Source organism: Dreissena polymorpha, chromosome 3 (assembly GCF_020536995.1).
Source record: "Dreissena polymorpha isolate Duluth1 chromosome 3, UMN_Dpol_1.0, whole genome shotgun sequence".
NCBI lineage: Eukaryota > Metazoa > Mollusca > Bivalvia > Myida > Dreissenidae > Dreissena > Dreissena polymorpha.
Window position 1 is genome coordinate 45,573,667 of NC_068357.1, and position 25,142 is coordinate 45,598,808.

Genomic DNA, 25,142 nt, shown 5'->3' on the forward strand with positions numbered 1-25,142 from the left:
TATCTACGCTTTAAAATTTTGTGTGCCAAAAGTATATAGACATCTATGTGCAATACGTTCCTAAAATGAAGAAACATCTGAAGGATAACCAAAAAATAAATATAATTCCTCAAACTTACAATACATTTTCGTATGTTTTAAAGATATCGACTGATACGTTAGCCGCGCTCTGTGAAAACTAGACGAAGTGCATGCGCGCAAGGCTGATCTTGGACGACACTTTCCGCTTAATATTGATTTGTGTATAGTAGTATAGAAGATACTTCCTTTAAAAGAACAATGCTATAAAAGTGGAAAGTATCGTCCCTGATTAGTCTGTGCGATGTGTAATGTTAGTATAAAGGGACAGTAACATGATTATTTTGAAGTTTTCAGTTAAATCAGTGATGTCAGTAGTTATCTCCCGTTATTTCAGTGCCGTATGCAACCATCAATACAGAAACTTTCTTAGAAATAAATGATACTGCATAGGTAATTAACAATTACATGTTTAAGTATTAAATTAAATTGATTATATCATATTAACTAATTTTTTCACCCGAAAGATTAAATATCTCGGCTTAATTACCCGATATCGATCAAATGAACGACCATTCAAATGTATTTAAAATTGGCCAAAATAGATAACATGCAAAATATGCTAAGGGTATTAGATTGCTTATTGGGATTGAAAGATACACACGTTTTTATTATGCCCCTGGTAGGGTGGCATATAGCAGTTGAACTGTCCGTCAGTCCGTCCGTCTGTCTGTCAGTCAGTCCGTCCGTCCGTCCGAAAACTTTAACATTGCCCATAACTTTTGCAATATTGAAGATATTTGGCATGCATGTGTATCTCATGGACATTTTGAGTGGTGAAAGGTCAAGGTCATCCTTCAAAGTCAAAGGTCAAATATATGGCTTCAAAGCGGCGCAGTAGGGGGCATTGTGTTTCTGACAAACACATCTCTTGTTAGAATATATGAAGTTGTTCGTAAATCTCTTAAGGTTGTTTTATTGTGGTCATTCTATGTATTTAAGGTCAAGGTCATCCTTCAAAGTCAAAGATATGGCTTCAAAGCGGCGCAGTAGGGGGCATTGTGTTTCTGACAAACACATCTCTTGTTAGAATATATGAAGTTGTTCGTAAATCTCTTAAGGTTGTTTTATTGTGGTCATTCTATGTATTTACAAGATTGTATATCTAATAATTTGAATTTCAACAAGAACAAAACAACACTATCAATTAAAATTAATTTATGAACATTAAACAAAGTATCGATTGTGCGTGTGCATGCTGAACCGTTAAGAACCGTTAAGAGCTCTTGTTTAAAGCCATACACCTTGGAATGAAGTGCATGTGAATCAATACATATAGATGCTATTGAAAGTGAGCAAAATTGTCATTAAATCTATAGCCTAGTTAGCAAGTAATTTATATATTTTTTTTTATATTTTAAAACCGAAAGTAGAATTTCTATACATTTCGACAAAAGCGATTATTTGTAAGTTTTAAAGCGCAAAAATGCGGATTTCTACCTTGAAACCACCAGATATATTCTAACTGAGATAGATAAAATTAAATCGATGGCCTAGTTAGCAAGTTGTTTATTATTTTTCAAATGGTACCGCTTTTAAAACCGAAAGTAGGATTTCTAGACGTATACGTCCATTTCGATAAACGCGATTATTTTTAAGTTTTAAAGTGCATAAGAGACGGATATCTACCTTGTAACCACCAGACATATTCTATTTGGCATAGATCAAATATGTTTTTTATTTACACTTAAATTTACAATGCCATGTATTTCATTTCAAGGTGTGTGGCTTTAAGGCATATACTGCAATATTAAAAGGCGTTTGTCTTGTACAGAATGTACAAATACACTTACACTTGATATAATAGCTATAACCAAAGCAAAAACATTAATGTCAATGGAAGTACTATTATCATAAACAAAATCGTGACACCAACACTTAACACATATGGAACACAAAAGGAACAAAAAAGCCTTTGTAAGAGCATTATAGCAGTTTAGATTGTGACGCGTGAAAATAAATTAAGTCACCATTATTTTGCCTAGTGTTTTATTCACTGATTGTCGAAACGACGATTTTCCAAGCTTTTGTCAAGAATCCAAAAAATTAACACACGCTATGGCTCCGTTAGCTTCAGACCAGTAATAACGTAGACTCTTACTGAATTTTATATTGAATAATCATCATCTGAAATTGAAAGTCATTAAGCGTTGCAAACACGAAACGATTGCATTATTAGCACTGCTTCTAATGTTTTCGTCAAATTTTGTAAACATACGCTGATCACTTAAATCCAGTACAAAAACTAGAACCAGAAAGTACAATAGTACAATGGTTAGAACCAGAAAGTACAATGGTACAATGGTTTGTTCATAATCATTTTGATTCAAACGACACAAGCCTGCTTGAGACATTTTTATTTTGGTTTATTATGCTCCCCAAATTTTTTTTGGGGGGATCATATAGGCGCCGCTTCGTCTGTCCGTTCGTGTGTACGTGTGTCCGTCCGTCCGTGCACAATTTTTGTCCGGGCTATTTCTCAGGATTAATGACCGGAATTCAATGAAACTTTATGGGAAGCTTCACTACCAAGAGGAGATATGCATATTATCAGCCGGTTCCGGTCGGATGATTTTTCACAGAGTTATGGCCCTTTGAAATTTTCCATTAACTGTACATATAGTTCAATTCTTGTCCGGGCTATTTCTTAGCAACTTATGACCGGAATTCAATGAAACTTTATGGGAAGCTTCACTACCAAGAGGAGATGTGCATATTATTAGCGGGTTCTGGTCGGATGATTTTTCACAGATTTATGGCCCTTTGAAATTTTCTATAAAAAAATTCTTGTCCCCCCAACTACTGTGCCCTCAAGACGTTTCCTTTTATCTGAATATGTAGTGCAATATTGTGACAAAAACACCTTTGGGGAGCATCACCCGTCTCCGACGGTTTCTTGTTCAATAATATTTTTATGCCCCCTTTCGAAGAAAATGGGGTATATAGTTTTCGCACTGTCCGTCAATCAGTCTGTATGCCAGTCTGTCTGTCAGTCTATCAGTCTGTCAGTCTGTCATACGTTTCGTGTCCGCTCTCTAATTCAAATAGTTTTCATCCGATCTTTACCAAACTTGGTCAGAAGTTGTATCCAGACAATATCTAGGTCAAGTTCGAATATGGGTCATGCCGGGTCAAAAACTAGGTCACGGGGTAACTAAGTGTATTTCAAGGATTTAGCATGGTGTCCGCTCTCTAATTGAAGTAGTTTTCATCTGATCTTTACCAAACTTGGTCAGAAGTTGTATCAAGACAATATCTAGGTCAAGTTCGAATATGGGTCATGCCGGGTCAAAAACTAGGTCACGGGGTCACTTAGTGCATTTTAAGGATTTAGCATGGTGTCCGCTCTCTAAAATAAGTAGTTTTCATCTGATCTTTACCAAACTTGGTCAGAAGTTGTATCAAGACAATATCTAGGTCCTGTTCGAATATGGGTCATGCCGGGTCAAAAACTAGGTCACGGGGTCACGTAGTGCATTTCAATGATTTAGCATGGTGTCCGCTCTCTAGTTTATGTGGCTTTCTGATTTATTTTGATATTCTAAGACATTTGTATGCCCCCAAAGGAGGGCATATTGTGATCGGACTGTCCATCCGTCTGTCTGTCCGTCTGTCCGTCACACTTTGCGTTTAGATTTCGAAAAATGCTAATAACTTCTATGTCGCTTCAGATAGCAATTTCATATTTGGCATGCATGTGTATATGGACAAGGCTTTTCCATACGCACACAAATTTTTAACCCTGTGACCTTAACCTTGAACTTAGGGTCCGCGTTAAGGTTTCGAAATCTGCGTTTAGGTTTCGAAAAAAGCTCATAACGTCTACCAAGCGTTTATAGGGGGCATAAGTCATCCTATGGTGACAGCTCTTGTTGTCGATTTAATTGATATCTACGAGTTCTCTTAAAAAACTAGCAATTTACGGCATTTACTGCAAAAAGCCCCATAATTCAACCAGTCCTTAAAAGATATGTGACCATGAGTATTATACCACTGATCTACAGTTTGTCAGAAGAGTATACAATGACCATGAGTATTATAATATTGAGCTACAGCGTGTCAGAAGAATATACAATTAACATGAGTGTAAGAGTATTATACCATTGAGCTACAGCGTGTCAGAAGAGTATATAATGACCATGAGTATTGTACCACTGAGCTACAGCGTGTCAGAAGTGTATATAATGACCATGAGTATTATACCATTGAGCTACAGCGTGTCAGAAGAGTATATAATGACCATGAGTATTGTACCACTGAGCTACAGTTTGTCAGAAGAGTATATAATGACCATGAGTATTATACCACTGAGCTACAGTTTGTCAGAAGAGTATAAATTGGCCATGAGTTTTGTACCACTGAGGTACAGCTTGTCAGAAGATCATACCATGACCATGAGTAATATACTCCTTTGCTTCAATTTGTCAGAAATGTATACAATGACCATCGGTATTATAACACTGAGCTTAAAATTTGTCAGAAAGGTATACAATGAACATCAGTATTAAACCATTAAGTTTGTCAGAAGAGTATAAATGAGTGTACAATTTTGATGAATAAATGCAGGGCTATAGATAACTTTTGGGGTATATTGGTTTTTCACCCCCTGTTTTGACAACAAAAGGGTTTTTGTAAATTCAATACAGTTTTAGCAAACATTTTCACCCCCTACTTTTGAGCTTAATTGGGATTTTCAACCCTGGTTTTTTAACTCCATTGGGTAATTTAGGGAATGAGATACATAATATAATAAAAATCTACTAAGGTTACTATATTATTTATACAAATGGAATTCAAAAAGGTACCTGTACATAACAACAAACAATAACTGAATTTCTAATCAAAGTTTATTCATTTTTGCGTTGGATAAGACCGAGTTCGTGAAAATCTCTGCACAATTGATGAAGTTTAGGCTGTTGAAAGCGATGCACCTCATTTTCGGGTCATTTTGAGTTGAATACATTGAAAATGGAAGTAGAAATCGGACGGGTCTGCGAATAATTACAATAATACCCCAAAGATTGATAACCGCTGGAAAGACTGCCTTCTTTTCTTCATAGGGCAGCATATAAACTATCCTGTACATTTTTGTACGTAAAATAACCAGTCTAAAAATACGCCCGGTGTTCGTAAGAATTGCGTTTCGTGACGCAAGGTTTTTTACGAGAATTACGTTATTAAATTTGTATTTGCGTTTTTGTACGCTTTATTTTGAATTTAATTACGTTTTTCGTTATTTTAATTGCGTAATAACGCAAATACGCTTGTTATCTATAGCCCTGATACATGTGTTAGATTTAACTGGCAAGTCAAAGTCAATTAAGATTGGTAATCGTGATAATGTTCAAAGCCGGCAACTTAGATGATCCCACATATGTAACACAATCACGGAATGCAGCATGTCGCACGTTTCTGCCAATTTTAAGCAATCTATTTAAACCGGCAAATAAATAATTGTACGAAAGCTTATTTTTACTTATGTCCTTACAAACTACCCGACCTTTTGTGTCACCTCTAAAACAGCTGCTATTAAAGAGTTTATTTAAATTATTTATTTAAATGCTCAAGTGTTTCAATGACTATTTGAGACCGTCTACGAAATTCAAAATGTCTATAGCATTAAATAAAATTGCTTACGATATCAAATGAACTTGTTGAAAAGTATTTTAGGGATATCTACATATGTAATTGATTGGTTGTCATCTGTAGTTTATCTTTCTACGAATAATACATTGTCTTTAATATAATATAAATTCAATGGAGCCATAAATGATAGTGTTATTATTATAAAGTTAAACGTATACACATGTTATATGAATACAGGTATTCGTTGCATAAATGGAACAGAGAAACATATACACTTTGAATGTGATAATTAAAGAGAAATCTAGAACAGTCGCAAATACACGTCCCTATATTTAATATTCTATCCTTAATGTTAAATTTGAGTCCATGTTTAACAATGTATTGATTTAACGGAGAAGTGCTTAGGTCTGACTGGTTTAAAACAAACATTTCTAATAAATTGTATCAAAAATGAAATGAGATAATTGTATCGAAAATTCAAAAAGAGGAGATTTCTTTTCAAAAACAATATTTTATTGAACGAAACAGCTGAATCAGACAAATGGTTTTGTATAGATGTTTTATCATAATGTTTTTTTTCTAAATCCAAAACACCCGTTAATGTTAATTTCTTGTATATATGAAACGGCGAGCAAGTGTTTTCCGAATATAAATTTTCCCCACCCTCGTGTTCACAATACATAAAACATGACCACCAGGATGAAATTAAGTATTCCTTATATGGCTATAGACCTAACACAACCTTACTCACGCTATACAAGTTTTGTTTACCGTCAATCTTAAAGCTTGCTTAGTAGATCTGCTCTGATGATATCACGGCTGATTTCTAGAAAATGGTCAAGGACACATCACTGTAGCTCCTAAGAAGAATTCAGTTTCTCCAGGTCTCTTAAGCCGTTTTATTATAAAAAAAATGTCATTTTACTAAACAATTACAAACGAATATGTAGTTTATACATAATTTTGAGTTTAATTACATCTGCTACATATTTTTTTATTACTTTAAATGCATTGCTTATTTTAAATATTTTGAAATAATTGTACATTATATCATTAAATGTGTTTGCTAATAAACATAATCAATGACAATAACCAAAATATATTTATAATTCCTCAAACTTGCAATACATTTCCGTATGTTTTAAAGATATCGACTCATACGTGAGCCGCGCTCTGGGAAAACTAGACGAAGTGCATGCGCGCAAGGCTGATCTGGGACGAACACTTTCCGCTTAATATTGATTTGTGTATAGTAGTATAGAAGATACTTCTTTTAAAAGAACAATGCTATAAAAGTGGAAAGTATCGTCCCTGATTAGTCTGTGCGATGTGTACAGGCTTATCTGGGACGACACTACGCACATGCATTAAAACCCCTTTTCACAGATGACAGCCCAATAAAATTAGTATAAAGGGACAGTAACATGATTTTTTTGAAGTTTTCATTTAAATCAGTGATGTCAGTAGTTATCTCCCGTTATTTCAGTGCCGTATGCAACCATCAATAAAGAAACTTACTTAGAAATAAATGATACTGCATAGGTAATTAACAATTACATGTTAAAGTATTAAATTAAATTGATTATATCATATTTACTAATGTTATCACCCGAAAGATTAAATATCTGAGCTTAATTACCTAAGTGTATTAGATTGCTTATTGGGATTGAAAGATACACACGTTTTTATTATGCCCCTGGTAGGGTGGCATATAGCAGTTGGACTGTCCGTCAGTCCGTCCGCCTGTCTGTCAGTCAGTCTGTCAGTCAGTCTGTCCGTCCGTCCGAAAACTTGAACATTGCCCTTAACTTTTGCAATATTAAAGATATTTGGCATGCATGTGTATCTCATGGACATTTTGAGTGGTGAAAGGTCAAGGTCATCCTTCAAAGTCAAAGGTCAAATATATGGCTTCAAAGCGGCGCAGTAGGGGCATTGTGTTTCTGACAAACACATCTCTTGTTATGAAGTTGTTCGTAAAACTCTTAAGGTTGTTTTATTGTGGTCATTCTATGTATTTACAAGATTATATATCTAATAATTTGAATTTCAACAAAAACAAAACAACACTATCAATTAAAACTAATTTATGAACGTTTAATAAAGTATCGATTGTGCATGCTGAACCGTTAAGAACCGTTAAGAGCTTTTGTTTAAAGCAATACACCTTGGAATGAAGTACATGGTAATCAATACATATAGGTGCTGTTTGTAAGTGTGCAAAATTGTCATTAAATCTATAGCCTAGTTAGCAAGTAATTATTTTTTTAATTTTAAAACCGAAAGTAGAATTTCGATACATTTCGACAAACGCGAATATTTTTTAAGTTTTAAAGCGCAAAAATGCGGATTTCTACATTGAAACCACCAGATATATTCTAATTGAGATAGATAAAATTAAATCTATAACCAAGTTAGCAAGTCATTTATAATTTTTCGGTACCGCTTTTAAAACCAAAAGTAGGATTTCTAGACGTATACGTCCATTTCGACAAACGCGATTATTTTTAAGTTTTAAAGCTCAAAAGAGACGGATATCTAACTTGTAAACACCAGATATATTCTAATTGGCATAGATAAAATATGTTTTTTATTTAAACTTAAATGTACTATGCCGTGTATTTTATTTCAAGGTGTGTGGCTTTAAGGCATATACTGCAATATTAAAAGGCGTTTGTCTTGTACAGAATGTACAAATACACTTACACTTGATATAATAGCTATAACCAAAGCAAAATCATTAATGTCAATGGAAGTACTATTATAATAAACAAAATTGTGACACAAACACTAAACACATATGTAACACACAAGGAACACAAAATCCTTTGTAATAGCATTATAGCAGTTAAGATTGTGACGCGTGAAAATAAATGTAGTCACCATTATTTTACCGAGAGTGTTTTATTCACTGATTGTCGAAACGACAATTTTCCAAGCTTTTGTCAAGAATCGAAAAAATTAACGAACGCTATGGCTCCGTTAGCTAAAGACCAGTAATAACGTAGAATCTTTCTGATTTTTTTTGAATAATCATCATCTGAAATTGAAAGTCATTAAGCGTTGCAAACACGAAACGATTGCATTATTAGCACTGCTTCTAATGTTTTCGTCAAATTTTGTAAAAATACGCTGATCATTTAAATCCAGTACACAAAATAGAACCAGAAAGTACAATGGTACAATGGTTTGTACATAATCATTTTGATTCAAACGACACTAGTTCAAGCCTGCTTGATACATTTTTATTTTGGTTTATTCAATCATATTTTTGTCGATTTAATTGGTATCTACGAGTTCTCTTAAAAAACTAGCACTTTAAGGCATTTACTGGAAAAAAAGCCCCATAATTCAACCAGTCCCTAAAAAATCTGTGACCATGAGTATTATGCCACTGAGCTACAGTTTGTAAGAAGAGTATACAATGACCATGAGTATTATAATATTGAGCTACAGCGTGTCAGAAGAATATACAATGAACATGAGTATTATACCATTGAGCTACAGCGTGTCAGAAGTGTATGCAATGACCATGAGTATTAGACCAGTGAGCTACAGCGTGTCAGAAGAGTATACAATGAACATGAGTATTATACCACTGAGCTTCAGTTTGACAGAAGTGTATACAATGACCATGAGTATTAGACCATTGAAGTACATCGTGTCAGAAGAATATACAATGAACATGAGTATTATACCACTGAGCTACAGCGTGTCAGAAGTGTATACAATGACCATGAGTATTAGACCATTGAAGTACATCGTGTCAGAAGAATATACAATGAACATGAGTATAAGAGTATTATACCACTGAGCTACATAGTGTAAGAAGAGTATACAATGGCCATGAGTATTAGACCATTGAGCTACAGCGTGTCAGAAGAATATACAATGAACATGAGTATAATAGTATTATACCACTGAGCTACAGCGTGTCAGAAGTGTATACAATGACCATGAGTATTATACCATTGAGCTACAACGTGTCAGATGTGTATATAATGACCATGAGTAATATACCACTGAGTTACAGTGTGTCAGAAATGTATACAATGACCATGAGAATTATACCATTGAGCTACAACTAGTGATAAGTGTATATAATGACCATGAGTAACATACCACTGAGCAACAGCGTGTCAGAAGAGTATACAATGATCATGAGTATTATACCACTGAGTTACAGCGTGTCAGAAGAGTATACAATGAACATGAGTATAATAGTATTATACCACTGAGCTACAGCGTGTCAGAAGTGTATACAATGACCATGAGTATTATACCATTGAGCTACAACGTGTCAGAAGTGTATATAATGACAATGAGTAATATACCACTGAGCTACAGAGTGTCAGAAGAGTATGCAATGACAATGAGTATTAAACCACTGAGCTACAGCGTGTCAGAAGTGTATATAATGACAATGAGTAATATACCACTGAGCTACAGTGTGTCAGAAGAGTATGCAATGACAATGAGTATTATACCATTGAGCTACAACGTGTCAGAAGTGTATATAATGACAATGAGTAATATACCACTGAGCTACAGTGTGTCAGAAGAGTATGCAATGACAATGAGTATTATACCATTCAGCTACAACGTGTCAGAAGTGTATATAATGACAATGAGTAATATACCACTGAGCTACAGTGTGTCAGAAGTGTATACAATGACCACGAGTATTATACCATTGAGCTACAACTAGTGAGAAGTGTATATAATGACCATGAGTAATATAGCACTGAGCTACAGCGTGTCAGAAGTGTATACAATGACCATGAGTATTATACCACTGAGCTACATTTGGAAAGAAGAGTATACAATGACCATGAGTATTATACCATTGAGCTAGAGCGTGTCATAAGAGTATACAATGAACATGAATAAAATAGTATTATACCACTGAGCTACAGCGTGTCAGAAGAGAATATAATGACCATGAGTAATATGCCACTGATCTACAGTTTGTCAGAAGAGTATATAATGACCATGAGTATTATACCACTGAGCTACAGCGTGTCAGAAGTGTATACAATGGCAATGAGTATTATACCACTGAGCTACAGCTTGTCAGAAGTGTATACAATGACCATGAGTATTATACCACTGAGCTACAGCTTGTCAGAAGTGTATACAATGACCATGAGTATTATACCACTGAGCTACAGCGTGTCAGAAGAGTATACAATGACCATGAGTATTATACCATTGAGCTACAGCGTGTCATAAGAGTATGCAACGACCATAAGTATTATACCATTGAGCTACAGCGTGTCATAAGAGTATACAATGACCATGAGTATTATACCATTGAGCTACAGCGTGTCATAAGAGTATACAATGACCATGAGTATTATACCACTGAGCTACAGCGTGTCATAAGAGTATACAATGACCATGAGTATTATACCATTGAGCTACAGCGTGTCAGAAGAATATACAATGAACATGAGTATTATACCATTGAGCTACAGCGTGTCAGAAGTGTATATAATGACCATGAGTATTAGACCATTGAGTTACAGCTTGTAAGAAGAGTATACAATGACAACGAGTATTGTACTACGTAGCTACATTTTGTCAGAACGGTATACAATGACTATAAGTATTATACCATTGAGCTACATTTGTCAGAAGAGTATTCAATTGAAATGAGTAATATACCACTGAGCTACAGTTTGTCAGAAGTGTATACAATGACCATGAGTATTATACCACTGAGCTATAGTTTGTCAGAAGAGTAAACAATGACCATGAGCATTATACCACTGAGCTACAGTTTGTCAGAAGAGTATAAATTGACCATGAGTATTGTTCCACTGAGGTACAGCTTGTCAGAAGTGTATACAATGACCATTAGAAATAAGCCATTGAGTTACAGCTTCTCAGAAGAGTATAAATTGGCCATGAGTTTTGTACCACTGAGGTACAGCTTGTCAGAAGATCATACAATGACCATGAGTAATATACTCCTTTGCTTCAATTTGTCAGAAATGTATACAATGACCATCGGTATTATAACACTGAGTTTAACATTTGTCAGAAAGGTATACAATGAACATCAGTATTAAACCATTTAGTTTGTCAGTAGAGTATACATGAGTGTACAATTTTTATGAATTAATGTGTTTGATTCAACTGGCAAGTCAAAGTCAATTAAGATTGGTAATCGTGATAATGTTCAAAGCCGGCAACTTAGATGATCCCACATATGTAACACAATCACGGAATGCAGCATGTCGCACGTTTCTGCCAATTCTAAGCAATCTATTTAAGCCGGCAAATACATAATTGCACGAAAGCTAAACTTGTCTTATGTCCTTACAAACCACCCGACATTTTGTGTCATCTCAAAAACAGCTGCTATTAAAGAGTTAATTTAAATTATTTAAATCCCAAGTGTTTCAATGACTATTTGAGAACGTATACGAAATACGAAATGCAAAATGTATATAGCATTTAATAAAATTGCTTATGATATCAAATGTACTTTTTGAAAAGTATTTGAGTGATATCTACATATGTAAGTGATTGGTAGTCATCTGTAGTTTATCTTTCCATGAATAATACATCGTCTTTGATATAATATAATTTCAATGGAGCCATAAATGATAGTGTTATTGTTATTAAGTTAAACGTATACACATGTTAAATGAATACAGGTAATTGTTGCATAAATGGAACAGAGAAACATATACACTTTGAATGTGATAATTAAAGAGAAATCTAGAACAGTCGCAAATAAACGTCCCTATATTTAATATTCTATCCTTAATGTTAAATTTGAGTCCATGTTTAACAAAGTATTGATATAACGGAGAAGAGCTTAGGTTTGACTGGTATAAAACAAACAGGCCTGATAAAAAAATTCACAAATGAAATGTGATAATTGTATCGAAAATTCAAATAGAGGAGATTTCTTTCAAAAACAATATTTATTGAATGAAACAGCTGAATCTGACAAATGGTTTTGTATAGTTGTGTTATCATAATGTTGTATTTTCTAAAAAAAATTATACCACATTTATATAGCGCCCTTTTCATACTCGAGATGTGCGTTCAAAGGCGCTTTACATTTTTTCCCTGATCACTGGATCATAAGTCGTCCGTTAACATCTTGGCGCAGTATGCAGCCATGACACATTGGCTTATTTCCCTCACTGGTACCTATTTATACACCTGGGTGGAGAGGAGCAGATATGGGATAAATTTCTTGCTCAATGAAATTCCAGGGCGGGATTCGAACCCGGGACCTCTCGATCCCTAAGCCAGCGTCCTACCATTAGACCACTGCTCCCACAAATGCAAAATCTGTTGATGTTAACTTCTTGAAACGGCGAGCAAGTGTTTTCCGGAAATCAATTTATATATCAATCTATATAAAACTGTGGATACAGATAGCTATAATGGAGGCATAGTTATTGATTATTTTAAGGGTCATGTTCTGGTTTAAGGTCACTGTTTATAACAAAATGGTTAACCCGTAATAACTAAAGATTTGATGTAAGTATTGCACTTACATTGTGAGTGCAGGTAGATTACATGCAGACCTCACGTAGGATTGCAATGTGACCCTTAGGATTTAGGTCAACGTAACTGTTTTTAAAATAGTCATTTCTCAATAACTTGAATTTTAAGAATCTTCTTAACATCTAAACAACAATAAATTTAAATATTTTCAATTATGCATAATATTTTATAAAGCCGAACGTTGCATGTGAACTTAACGTTACTGTCAGAAATAAAGATATGCTTTAAGCAATAGGAAATAAATACATAAGGACAAAAAAGTAGTCTTTTTCATACCGATGTGTTTTCAAACGCAGTTTGACATAGTTACTAAAACTATACATATTATTTTTGTCAAGCTAGTAAATACAGAAATAGTAATATTGCTCGATGAGATATCTTAATTTATGTTGCTTAATGGTTTTACAAAAGCTTTACGACATGGACTACTTTTTACATCGGATTAGATCATACTCCTTTTTCAACAAATGATAGCTGACAAAAAAGGTATCACCTATTACGATTGAAAACGGCACCATTATGTGTAAGGCTGGTTTTACTGGTGAGAATGCTTCACAAGTTGTCATCTATTCCATCGTCGAAACACCGTAATGTTCGGTATGTAAAAAATAACGTATTGGTACTTATACAGTGTCACTAATAGGTGCTTTTGCTTTTCTTTAGAACGTTACAATACAAAAACAACTGGCAAAACACAGTTTATCTTTTTGCGCTATTGTTACTTATCGTTGATTGATTACTACATTTCAACATTGTCGTATAATCTTAACTCGTTCCGTCCACAATTAAGTGTATATTCGTAATTAAAGAACATTTTTCCAACAGCAATAAGGTCGTCTCTATATAGTTTTGTTTTTCAAAGCCGATCTGAAAAAATGAGATATTCGCTCAGCATTTGTATACATATCGAATGTCTTATTTCCATGTTCGCTTTATAATGTATTTTACCAGTAAATAACAGCACATATATCGGATATATCATAGTATCAATGCAGCAAAAGTGGATGTTATCATAGATATGTCTTCTACAATCTTCTGTTATATATTGCCATCTCAAAGTACAATCCAACGATTCTTTACAATACAGGTTAAAACATTATATACTGTGGTTAATTGATTTTAAATGTAAGTGTAATGATATTATTCATACATAATATACTGTGGAAGATCGATTTTTAAATATAATATTCCCACATGGTACATTAGATGAGTACATGAAGCAACTACCATATATATGTTATATATATTTATATTTCATATTCCATGAGTTAAATACATTTTTTTCTATCTGGTAAAGAACCAAATTGTATTTCGCGTGACATTTATGACATGAGTGTATATTTACCTAAATACAGACTCTATTTTTAGGAACTAATGTAGGTTTTGTGTCCGAAAGACTATGTTGGAAACGAGGCCTAGAGAAAAAGAGAAGTCCTCATTATCAAGCATCCAATTGAACAGGGTATCGTCACTGACTGGAGCGATATGGAGAAGATCTGGGATCATGCCTTCTACAATTAGCTTAATGTGGCGCATTGGGGACCCCTCTTAACCCTAATGTCAACAGAGAAAAAATGATAAAGGCATTGTTATGGTCTTTTGGGATGCTGTGTCGCACACTGTACCAATTTATAAAGGTTTTGCCCTCAACACGTCACAGGTAAATTAAATGTTTTCGGTAGAGATATTACACATAATTTGATTAAACTTATCATCGCCCGATACATTAAGGGTAAAGTCTGCTACGTTGCTCTAGACTTCGATCAGGAAATGCAAACTGCAGCATCATTCAGATCGCTGGGGAGGAGCTACTAACTCTCTGACGGTCAGTTCATCAATATTGGAAAGGACGTTTCCGTTGTGCTGAGGTAATGTACCATCCGCCGGTATCCCATGACCACATACAACAACATCATTTCGGAGGACTTCTATATCCATAAGGACCTGTACGCCAACACTTTCTTGTCTGGCGGCATAACCATGTTCCCTAGTATCGCTAAATGGATGCAAAAGGAAATCACGTCCCTGGCACCATCAACCATGAAGATAAATATAATTTCTTCATCAGAGCGCAATTTCTTCGTCTGGATCGGCGGCTCCATCATGCTCTCCCTGTCCATCTTCCAGCAGATGTGGATCAGCAAGCAAGAGTACTGCGAGTAAGGACCATCTATCGTCCACAATAAGTGCTTCTTCATCAACTAGTCTCAAACATTTACAAAAAAATAGAAATACCAGTCATTATAGTAAAAAAAGTACCGCTGTCACGTATAGTCCATGCAAGACACAGTTTGTGTGTTTTAACGGACAATTTTGTTAGTCTAATGCTTATTACTCTTTACAGTTGCCTAATAACGTTTCAATAAGTATAGCATGTGTTTAATTTCTGCTTAGTAGTGAAATTGTTACTTTATACCTTTTTTAAGTTCTAACTTTATAAAAGATATTAAGTGAATACATTTTCTTCATGTTACTCAACAAAAGAAGTGTATATTGACTTCAAAAAGCAAATTAATTTTGGCGCTTATTTGCTTCAAGTCTGTTTTGTGGTCGTGGCGTCATTTAATTTTCAATTAAATAAAACGAAATGAATACAACTTTGATATTCAATAATTTGGTCATGGTCTCTATAGAAACAAAACCTCTGCTTCAGAACAACTAGGGCAGCGCTTTTATATTCCTTAATTAATAATAATGAATAATTTATAATAAGTTGAAAATCGAATTTTATCCAAAGCAAAAAACACGAAATAATTTAACGTTTGATAACTCTTGCATTGCAGAAGCTCTATGTATCTAATGTAATGTAATCTAAAAGGTTAACTTGTGTCTGCTTGGGTAGTTTCTCCTTCAACCTGTGTTATTTTGCAAGAGTTGTCAAGGGGAAGTAACCGCTGCAAGCAGTAGCGCTCAGCCATGGGACCATCTTCATTTTATACATCTTCCATAAGTGTAATGTGTAATTTTCTCTGTAGACCCTACATGAATTTCTTTTGCCATTGGCTATTTAGGCTCAATTGGTCGCTTACGACTAAGGTACTACTTTAAAATATCCCGGGTACTCTTAAATATACTTCCATGTACTCCGGGTACGGAAAATACGCTTTAAGGCACCCGACCATACTTCGGGGTAGTGCTGCAGCGAATACGAAATTTCAATCGGATCCGAATTCGAATCCAAAGGCCCGGATATCGAATATCGGTTCGAATCCTAATTTGAAAGTAAAAATACGCAAAATAAATTATTATTTATATTGATATAACCAAAATTATGTTTTGAAACACCAAAACTTATATATTTCTTATGAAAAAAAGTAATTAACTTTTATTATTATTATAAACTTTGCAGCTACTAATATTTATACTACTTTAGCGGCATGAGTAGATGCAGCTGCAGTAGTGGAAGCAGAAACAACGACATCAAAAACAAATACTCAGTAGATGAAAACAAAAAAATGGACTTATGTTGTTCGAACAGACTTTTATACCAGGGTCCAAATTCCGCAAATTTATCAAAAACTATATAAATCGCACATACACGAAAAAGTGTAAGCATTTTAACGACAAACATTAATAATGTCACATATTAAACACATCTATGTCAGTCTAATATAATATGAATAACGCTATATTTTAACAAGCAATAAACGCATCACACGCAATTTGCAATAAGTATCAATAAAATACTTCGTAACGATCACTTATAAGCCATAATTAGTATGCTGATAAAACCCGAAATGCTTCCACACCGAGGATTTAAATTGTTTAGGTGCATCGTGAATTTTCTTCTGCGCCATTTTGCACCATCGAAAACGAAAGTAGACTGTGTAGTACCATGTTTTTGTCGAAAAAGTAGCGATAATCGTGACAAACTACGTACCAGTCAGCCTTTCAAACAGAAAGAAACAATTTAACGAAAACTATTAGGGAGAAAGAAACAATTACCGCAAAGGAATCCTCGTTTGGATCCGCGAATTTCGGATATCCGTTGCAGCCCTACTTCGGGGTACTTTTTCGTTGATTTTCCGTACCTCGATTGCCAAATAAACGATTTTTATTCCTTCGATAACATACGTTTATTGTATGAAATCCTTGAAAAAAATCCTGATGTATAACATGTTAAGAAAAAGTATACCATCACATTAAAAATTAAATATGAACATAAAAAACACGCACATAATTAGAACCAAATTTCTGCAAAAAATCACAAAAAACAAAAACGATACTATTTTACAAAATACAAATAATATCATCGAACCATCCACATTCCAAATTAAATGTCAAAAGCAAATGCAAATTATCCAACTTCAACTTATGTGATATCAGCAATGAAAATATCGAAAATATAGAACATCTTTATTTGGATTACGAACACATGCAACCTATCGCTAATCACTTGACATTATTTCTAATACAACAGCAACAAGTTAAACCATACTTCTTTTATGTACGTGTTTTTTAATTGAGTGATTAAAATCAACAGAGGACTTTGGTTAATTTTATCACAATATTAATTTAATAATTAATCTTTAACATGAAAAACAGGAAACAAATACGTTAGTGTGACCGTTTTAAAATGTCATGACGAAAAATAGCCCTCTGTTATGATGCACTAAATATTTAAAAAAATAAAATAAACGCGCATTTAATGTTCATATTGCTATTCCACACTTACATACAATTCACTTTATGTAAGTTTAACATGTCACTATTATGCTATTGTATGAAATTGTTTATATGTAGCAGAACACACATTGTTCTGATTGATATACATGTTACAAAGGTCTTGGCAACATTGCAATGCATATTTTTGTACACTGTGTTAGTACTGCTGAAAACAAAAAAGATAAATGTATGTATACCATATATACGCTTTAAAATGAATAATTAATAATTTATTTTGTTTATATCTGTATAGCTCACAGTCAACTTATCGCGAATAATAAGTGTTCACTATTAAATACGATAATTAAGTACTATTGTTACCATAAATTGTCAATTTGCACTCATGAACTATAGTGCAATTAAGATACTAGCAAGGTCTGTGTGCTCTAGTTACGATTGAATTAATTGTCGGCTTACTCATCATAATTTCTTCTTGGTATTGTTTCTATTTTTAATTAAACAAAAATGCTATTCGTCTTATAAGGAAAAGGAGTGTTTACATGAAATGCAGTTTATGTTGGATAACGCTTCAAATTAGTTAAAGATCTGCCATTAATTTTTTATATGATTGTCTAACATATACTGGATCCAAACGTTTGATATTGTGAAGATAGATTGCTTTGTATTTGAGTAAACTAAACATAAGTAATTTAAAGTTAAAACGCAAACTTAATAATTTCATTTGTTCATTTTTCAAACGAGTCTTGTCATTTAAATAAAGTTCTTTTCTAATTCACTCGACTAATTGTTCAATTTTTAAGGACGTCTTGTAGTTTGATGGCACCCACGCTAAAACCAACATGAATAAACACAGTAAAAGCGCGCATTTATTTAATGATTCTTTTCAATTAATTGTAATACTATATTGGATGTGAGGTGGGGCACATGGTTTAAAAAGCCGTAGATGTTTAAAGGGATCTTTTCACGCTTTGGTAAATTGACAAAATTGAAAAAAGTTGTTTCAGATTCGCAAATTTTCGTTTTAGTTATGATATTTGTGAGGAAACAGTAATACTGAACATTTACCATGGTCTAATATAGCCATTATATGCATCTTTTGACGATTTTAAAACCTAAAAATTATAAAGCGTTGCAACGCGAAACGATTGAATTATTTGGAGAGTTCTGTTTTTGTCGTTAAATTTTAGTGAAACTACGAAGATTGCATATATAAGGTATAAAATACGTCAATTATTTGTATCCGGCGGAATAGCTCAGTAGGCTAAAGCGTTTTTACTTCAGGACTCTGGCAGGACTCCAGGGGTCACTGGTTCGAAACCTGCTCCGGGCAATGTTCTTTTCCTTTTTTAAATTTTATTCTTGATTTTTTACTGGAGCTTTTACGATCCAATGGTTACAATTATCAATATAAAGCATTTAGTGAATAAGTTAAAAAACGCCAAAATCTGTGAAAAGGCCCCTTTAATATTCATTTATTGACGTCGACCAATTGAGTCACATTGCGGAATGAACTATACAAAGACAAAAATAACGATTTTACAAACAGAACAAAAATGTAATATTATGAATCAAGAAATGAAATTATTATCATTTTATTCTACACACATACCAAAATACATTGCTCCACAAATTCTACTACTTCTACTACTACTACTACTACTACTACTACTACTACTACTACTACTACTACTACTACTACTACTACTACTACTACTACTACTACTACTACTACAACTTCTACTACTACTACTACTACTACTACTACTACTACTACTACTACTACTACTACTACTACTACTACTACTACTACTACTACTACAACTACTACTACTACTTCTACTACTACTACTACTACTACTACTAGAACTACTACTACTACTACTACTACTACTACTACTACTACTACTACTACTACTACTACCACTACCACTACTACTACTACTACTACTACTACTACTACTACAACTACTACTACTACTAGTACTACTACTACTACTACCACTACCACTACTACTACTACTACTACTACTACTTCTACTACTACTACTACTACTACTATTACTACTGCTACTACCACGACTACCACTTCTTCTACTACTACTACTACTACTACTACTACTACTACTACTACTACTACTACTACTACTACTACTACTTCTACTACTTCTACTACTACTACTACTACTACTACTACTACTACTACTACTACTACTACTACTACTACTACTACTTCTACTACTACTACTTCTACTACTACTTCTACTACTACTACTACTACTTCTACTACTACTACTACTTCTTTTACTACTACTACTACTACTACTACTACTACTACTACTACTACTACTACTACTACTACTACTACTACTACTACTACTACTACTACTACTACTACTACTACTTCTACTACTACTACTACTACTACTACTACTACAACAACTACTACTACTACTACTACTACTACTTCTACTACTACTACTACTACTACTTCTACTACTACTACTACTAATACTACTACTACTACTGCAACAACAACAACAACTACTACTACTACTACTTCTTCTACTACTACTACTACTACTACTTCTACTACTACTACTACTACTACTTCTACTACTACTACTTCTACAACAACAACTACTACTACTACTACTACTACTACTACTACTACTACTACTACTACTGCTACTACTACTACTACTACTACTACTACTTCAACTTCTACTTCTTCTACTACTTCTACTACCACGACCACCACAACCACGACCACCACACCACGACCACGACCACCACAGCCACCACGACCACCACGACCCCACCACTACCACCACCGCCAACGCCACCACCGCCGCCGCCTCCGTCGCCATTGCCGCCGCCTCTGTCGCCATCGCCGCCACCACCACCACCGCCACCACCACCAGCATTACCACCACCACCACAACCACCACCATCACCACCATCACCACCACCACATCCACCACCACCACTACTTCATCTAATGATAATAATAATAATAATAATACCAAAATTATAAAACGTGTCATTATTATATTATAAATAAATATTGTACTACTTCTTCCTCTTCTTTTTCTTTTTCGTCTTCTTATTATTATGACTATTATCACCAGCCTGATAACTCTGCTTCTCCTGACGTAATTAATGCAAATTAAATTGATATGTGCTTTAGTTGTAACTGTTTTGTTCCTTTTTTGATACATTCATTGAAGGTAAGTCGGTCAAGATAATATCGTCAAATTGAATATCATTGAATCTATTAATATATATTTCTTTTGTTATTTATTAATAAGTCGAGAAAATATTTTAGTAATATGCATATCGCTTATCAGATTGCGTTCTTGGTATTGGTATTTTTATTAGTTTTTTTACCGAGCGTTATTGTACCTATCAAGGAAAACGGTGTCAATTGAAGACGTTTTTTCTACGTGATCCGGGTAGTTTTGTACTCTTTTCAATCCTTTAAAAATATAGCAAGATGGTATTGTGCGTTTTTCTAAAATGTACCCATTTAATCAATAATCGAGAACACGATCTGTTTTGACCATCCATAATTTGTCATAAACATTTATTTCATTGAATATTGTGCATGTATATGGTAATACAAAATCTTTTAACAACAATCTATTTTATCGATAGCGGGTTTTCATTGTTATTTATAAATTGTGTTTTTAATTGGTATGAACAACCAACACTTTTAAAACTCTTCGTAGTGATTGCCTCCTCGTTGATGATTAACGTTACACACGACAATAACAAGTATAATCTTTCGACATCAGGAAGCATTTATAGATTGTAACTTGTTTTCTTTTAATGAATATTCCGTGTTGTGTTCTAATTCATTAACCTTGTTATGTGTGGTTTTCATTAAAAAATAATAAGAAGAAAATAAACACTTACAAATCATATAAGATAACATTAATGTTTTAACCAGCCTTTATCATGGCTTTTACATTTAGCCACGTTTTTCTAAATATCTTTCAAAGGGTATAGGAGATATGAAGGACGCACGATAATATAAGCTAAAATATTTGACCTTGAAATATAACCTCGACACCGTTCGAGCATTACTTCTTAATGCCTTCAACACTTCATCTCAAAACCTTTAAGATAATTGGCAATTTTATGAAAATCGACAAGAAGGTATAGAACATATGAACTTATGAAGTAAACACAACCATAAATTCATAAACCTTGTATATTTAAGTATTCAATTGACATAGAGCCGGCCTATCTAAGTCATGCCTATTGAACGTCGTATCAATGCTCTTAAAGGGATCTTTTCACGCTTTGGTAAATTGACAAAATTGAAAAAAGTTGTTTCAGATTCGTAAGTTTTCGTTTTAGTTATGATATTTGTGAGGAAACAGTAATACTGAACATTAACCATGCTCTAATATAGCCATTATATGCATCTTTTGACGATTTTAAAACCTAAAAATTATAAAGCGTTGCAACGCGAAACGATTGAATAATTTGGAGAGTTCTGTTTTCGTCGTTAAATTTTGTGAAACTACGAAGATTGCGTATATAAAGTATAAAATACGTCATGAATGTGTACTCGGCGGAATAGCTCAGTAGGCTAAAGCGTTTTTACTTCAGGACTCTGGCAGGATTCCAGGGGTCACTGGTTCGAAACCTGCTCCGGGCAATGTTCTTTTCCTTTTTTTAATTTTTTTCTTGATTTTTTACTGGAGCTTTTACGATCCAATGTTTACATTTATCAATATAAAGCATTTAATGAATAAGTTAAAAAAATGCCAAAATCTGTGAAAAGGCCCCTTTAATATTTGAAATAAATTTAACGAATATCTGTCGGAAGTTTCTGTAGATATGGAGCGGGCAGGAAAATACCGGTTATACACTGCCTTACTGACAGACTGACGGACTGACTGACGGGCGGAGGGACGGATTGTAGGACGATATGCGTTTTGAAATGGGGATGAATAACAGAGCGAATAGGTATAACACAAACTTTATTCCGGTATATTTGTAAATAATATCATCACATTTCCTTAAAATTAAATTGATTCCTTGATTTAATTAAATCATATTTTACTCTAAACTGGGATTATTCTCCCTTTCAAAAAACACCAACAATACAAAATAAATTGGATATTAGAACCTTAATTTATTATAAAATTTGTAATATATTTGCAATATTTTAACTGGTTTACAGAGCTTAACCTTTATTAACAGTAACGAGTATTTTGGTACACGCTTGATTAGACGTTATTCAACGTTGAGTGCCTATTTCGCAAACAAACATAGTAAACGTTTATGTTTTTATGCATCTCAAAGTTCACTATGTCTATTTGTTGCATACAAATTTTGAAACTACTTTGGTTTTGTATGTTTTCTGATTATAATTTTTTTAAGTTTAATATAACGATGACAAATAGCCAAAAATCGTCGCCCACAATAGTTACCTGCAGCTGCATGTACTTTCTTACACCGTTTTCTTGGTTTGATTGAACATTATCTACGTGACTTTTTTAACAATACATGTTTACTTATAACATTTACATATGAAAAACAATAACAGGAGATTATAGTATTTTCGCTGTAGAAATATCACCGTTATTTGACGATCGGGTACAAAGATGGCTCAAAGTTTATTGCTATATGGCCTCCGGCCCTTGCAAGTACAAATAACATCGAATAACCACAACATTTCAAAAACACCGACATAATATAAGCAAACATACATATGTAATGGTTCAACTATTTATAATTAAGTGCTATTCAGTAACGCATTTCTTCTTTCAAAAGCATAATACAAGAACATAGAAGTATCCCTGATCAACTTTTCTTCCCGGGAGCTCATGATTATATTAAATTTATTTATAGTAGCGGGTGTATAATTCTTAATTGGTATATACCTTTCTCGGAGGTCTAAGTATGTCGTGCATATTAATAGAAAATTAAATTCATTTTCAATAAAAGTTTTGCAAAAAGGACAGAACCTTTGGTCCCTGTCGATATTCGAACAACGGCCCTTTTCAATCATGAGCTTATGGGAAGAAATTCGAAAGCATACATATGCATTTCGATCGGGTACAAAGAACGAAGCCATAACTATGACAGAAAAAGGGTCCGAATAATCAGACATCTTTTAAAAAATATACCATACATGTATTTGAAAATTTGAAAAAGGAGACATACAGACACTAAACCGATCAATGTATATTCGAACAAAAAGAAAACGTCAAACGCGATTATATACAGAAATACACACATAAATGTTATACTGTTCTGAAATGCCTTTTAAAAAAAAATGGAATTCTAAGATCAGATCTCCTGAGCTAACTTGTAGCGTATATCATTCGCACTAACAAAGTTATATTGTTGCTCAAGGCAAGACATTTTAGTAGAAGCACTTCCTATGAACTATGGAGGGTCCAGCTTCGTAATACTCTTGCTTGCTGATCCACATCTTCTGGAAGGTCGACAAGGAAGACAGGATGGAGCCGCCGATCCAGGCACTATACTTCCTCTCTGGTGGAGCAATTATCTTGGTTTGCATATTGGGCAATGCTAGAGCGGTGATCTCCTTCCTCATCCTATCCACATAGCCAGGGAACATAGTTGACCCACCTGACAATACTATGTTAGCGAACATAACCTTACGGATTTCGATGTCGCACTTCATGATGCTGTTGTACACGGTCTCAGCGATACCACAGGTATCTAATTTAAATAAAGATGGTTGGAACATGGCCTCTGGGCATCGGAAACGCTCGTTGCTTATTTTGATTACCTGGCCGTCAGGAAGCTCGTAGCTCTTTTCCAGCGAGCTGGATGATGCCGCAGTTTTCATTTCTTGTTCGAAGTCGAGCGCAACATAGCATAATTTCTCCTTGATTTCTTTAACAATCTCATATTCAGAGGAAGTGGTGAAAGAATAACCACGCTGATGGAGTATACTGATTAAATAATCTGTAAGATCGATAACAGCTAGATCCAAACTCGAAGAGGCATCAGGCATGGCATAACCTTCATATACGGGAACAGAGTACAATACGCTAGCACCAGCTCCCGAGGCAATACCAGAAGTACGACCTGAGGAATAAAGGGACATTGAAACGTCATTTTCCACGTAAAAAGCTGGTGCATTGAACGTTTCAAACATAATCTTCGTCATCTTTTCTTTATGTTGCTTAGAGGTGAATGGGGCCCGTGTACAAAAATAGGGTGTTCCTCTGGTGCCACACGGAGCTCATTGTAGAAGGCGTGATGCCAGATCTTCTCCATGTCGTCCCAATCAGTTATGATACCGTGCTCGATTGGGTACTTGAAGTTGA

General features: G+C 34.2%; 3 pseudogenes; 2 read left to right on the plus strand and 1 right to left on the minus strand.

Moving 5' to 3' along the window:
- Positions 1-13,677: 13,677 nt before the first annotated feature.
- Positions 13,678-15,402, plus strand: LOC127872185 (actin, muscle-like; annotated as a pseudogene).
- A 1,180-nt stretch (positions 15,403-16,582) lies between these two features.
- LOC127872186 (uncharacterized) lies at positions 16,583-20,814 on the plus strand (annotated as a pseudogene).
- A 3,391-nt stretch (positions 20,815-24,205) lies between these two features.
- LOC127872187 (actin, clone 302-like) overlaps positions 24,206-25,142 on the minus strand; it is a 1,387-nt pseudogene continuing 450 nt past the window's right edge.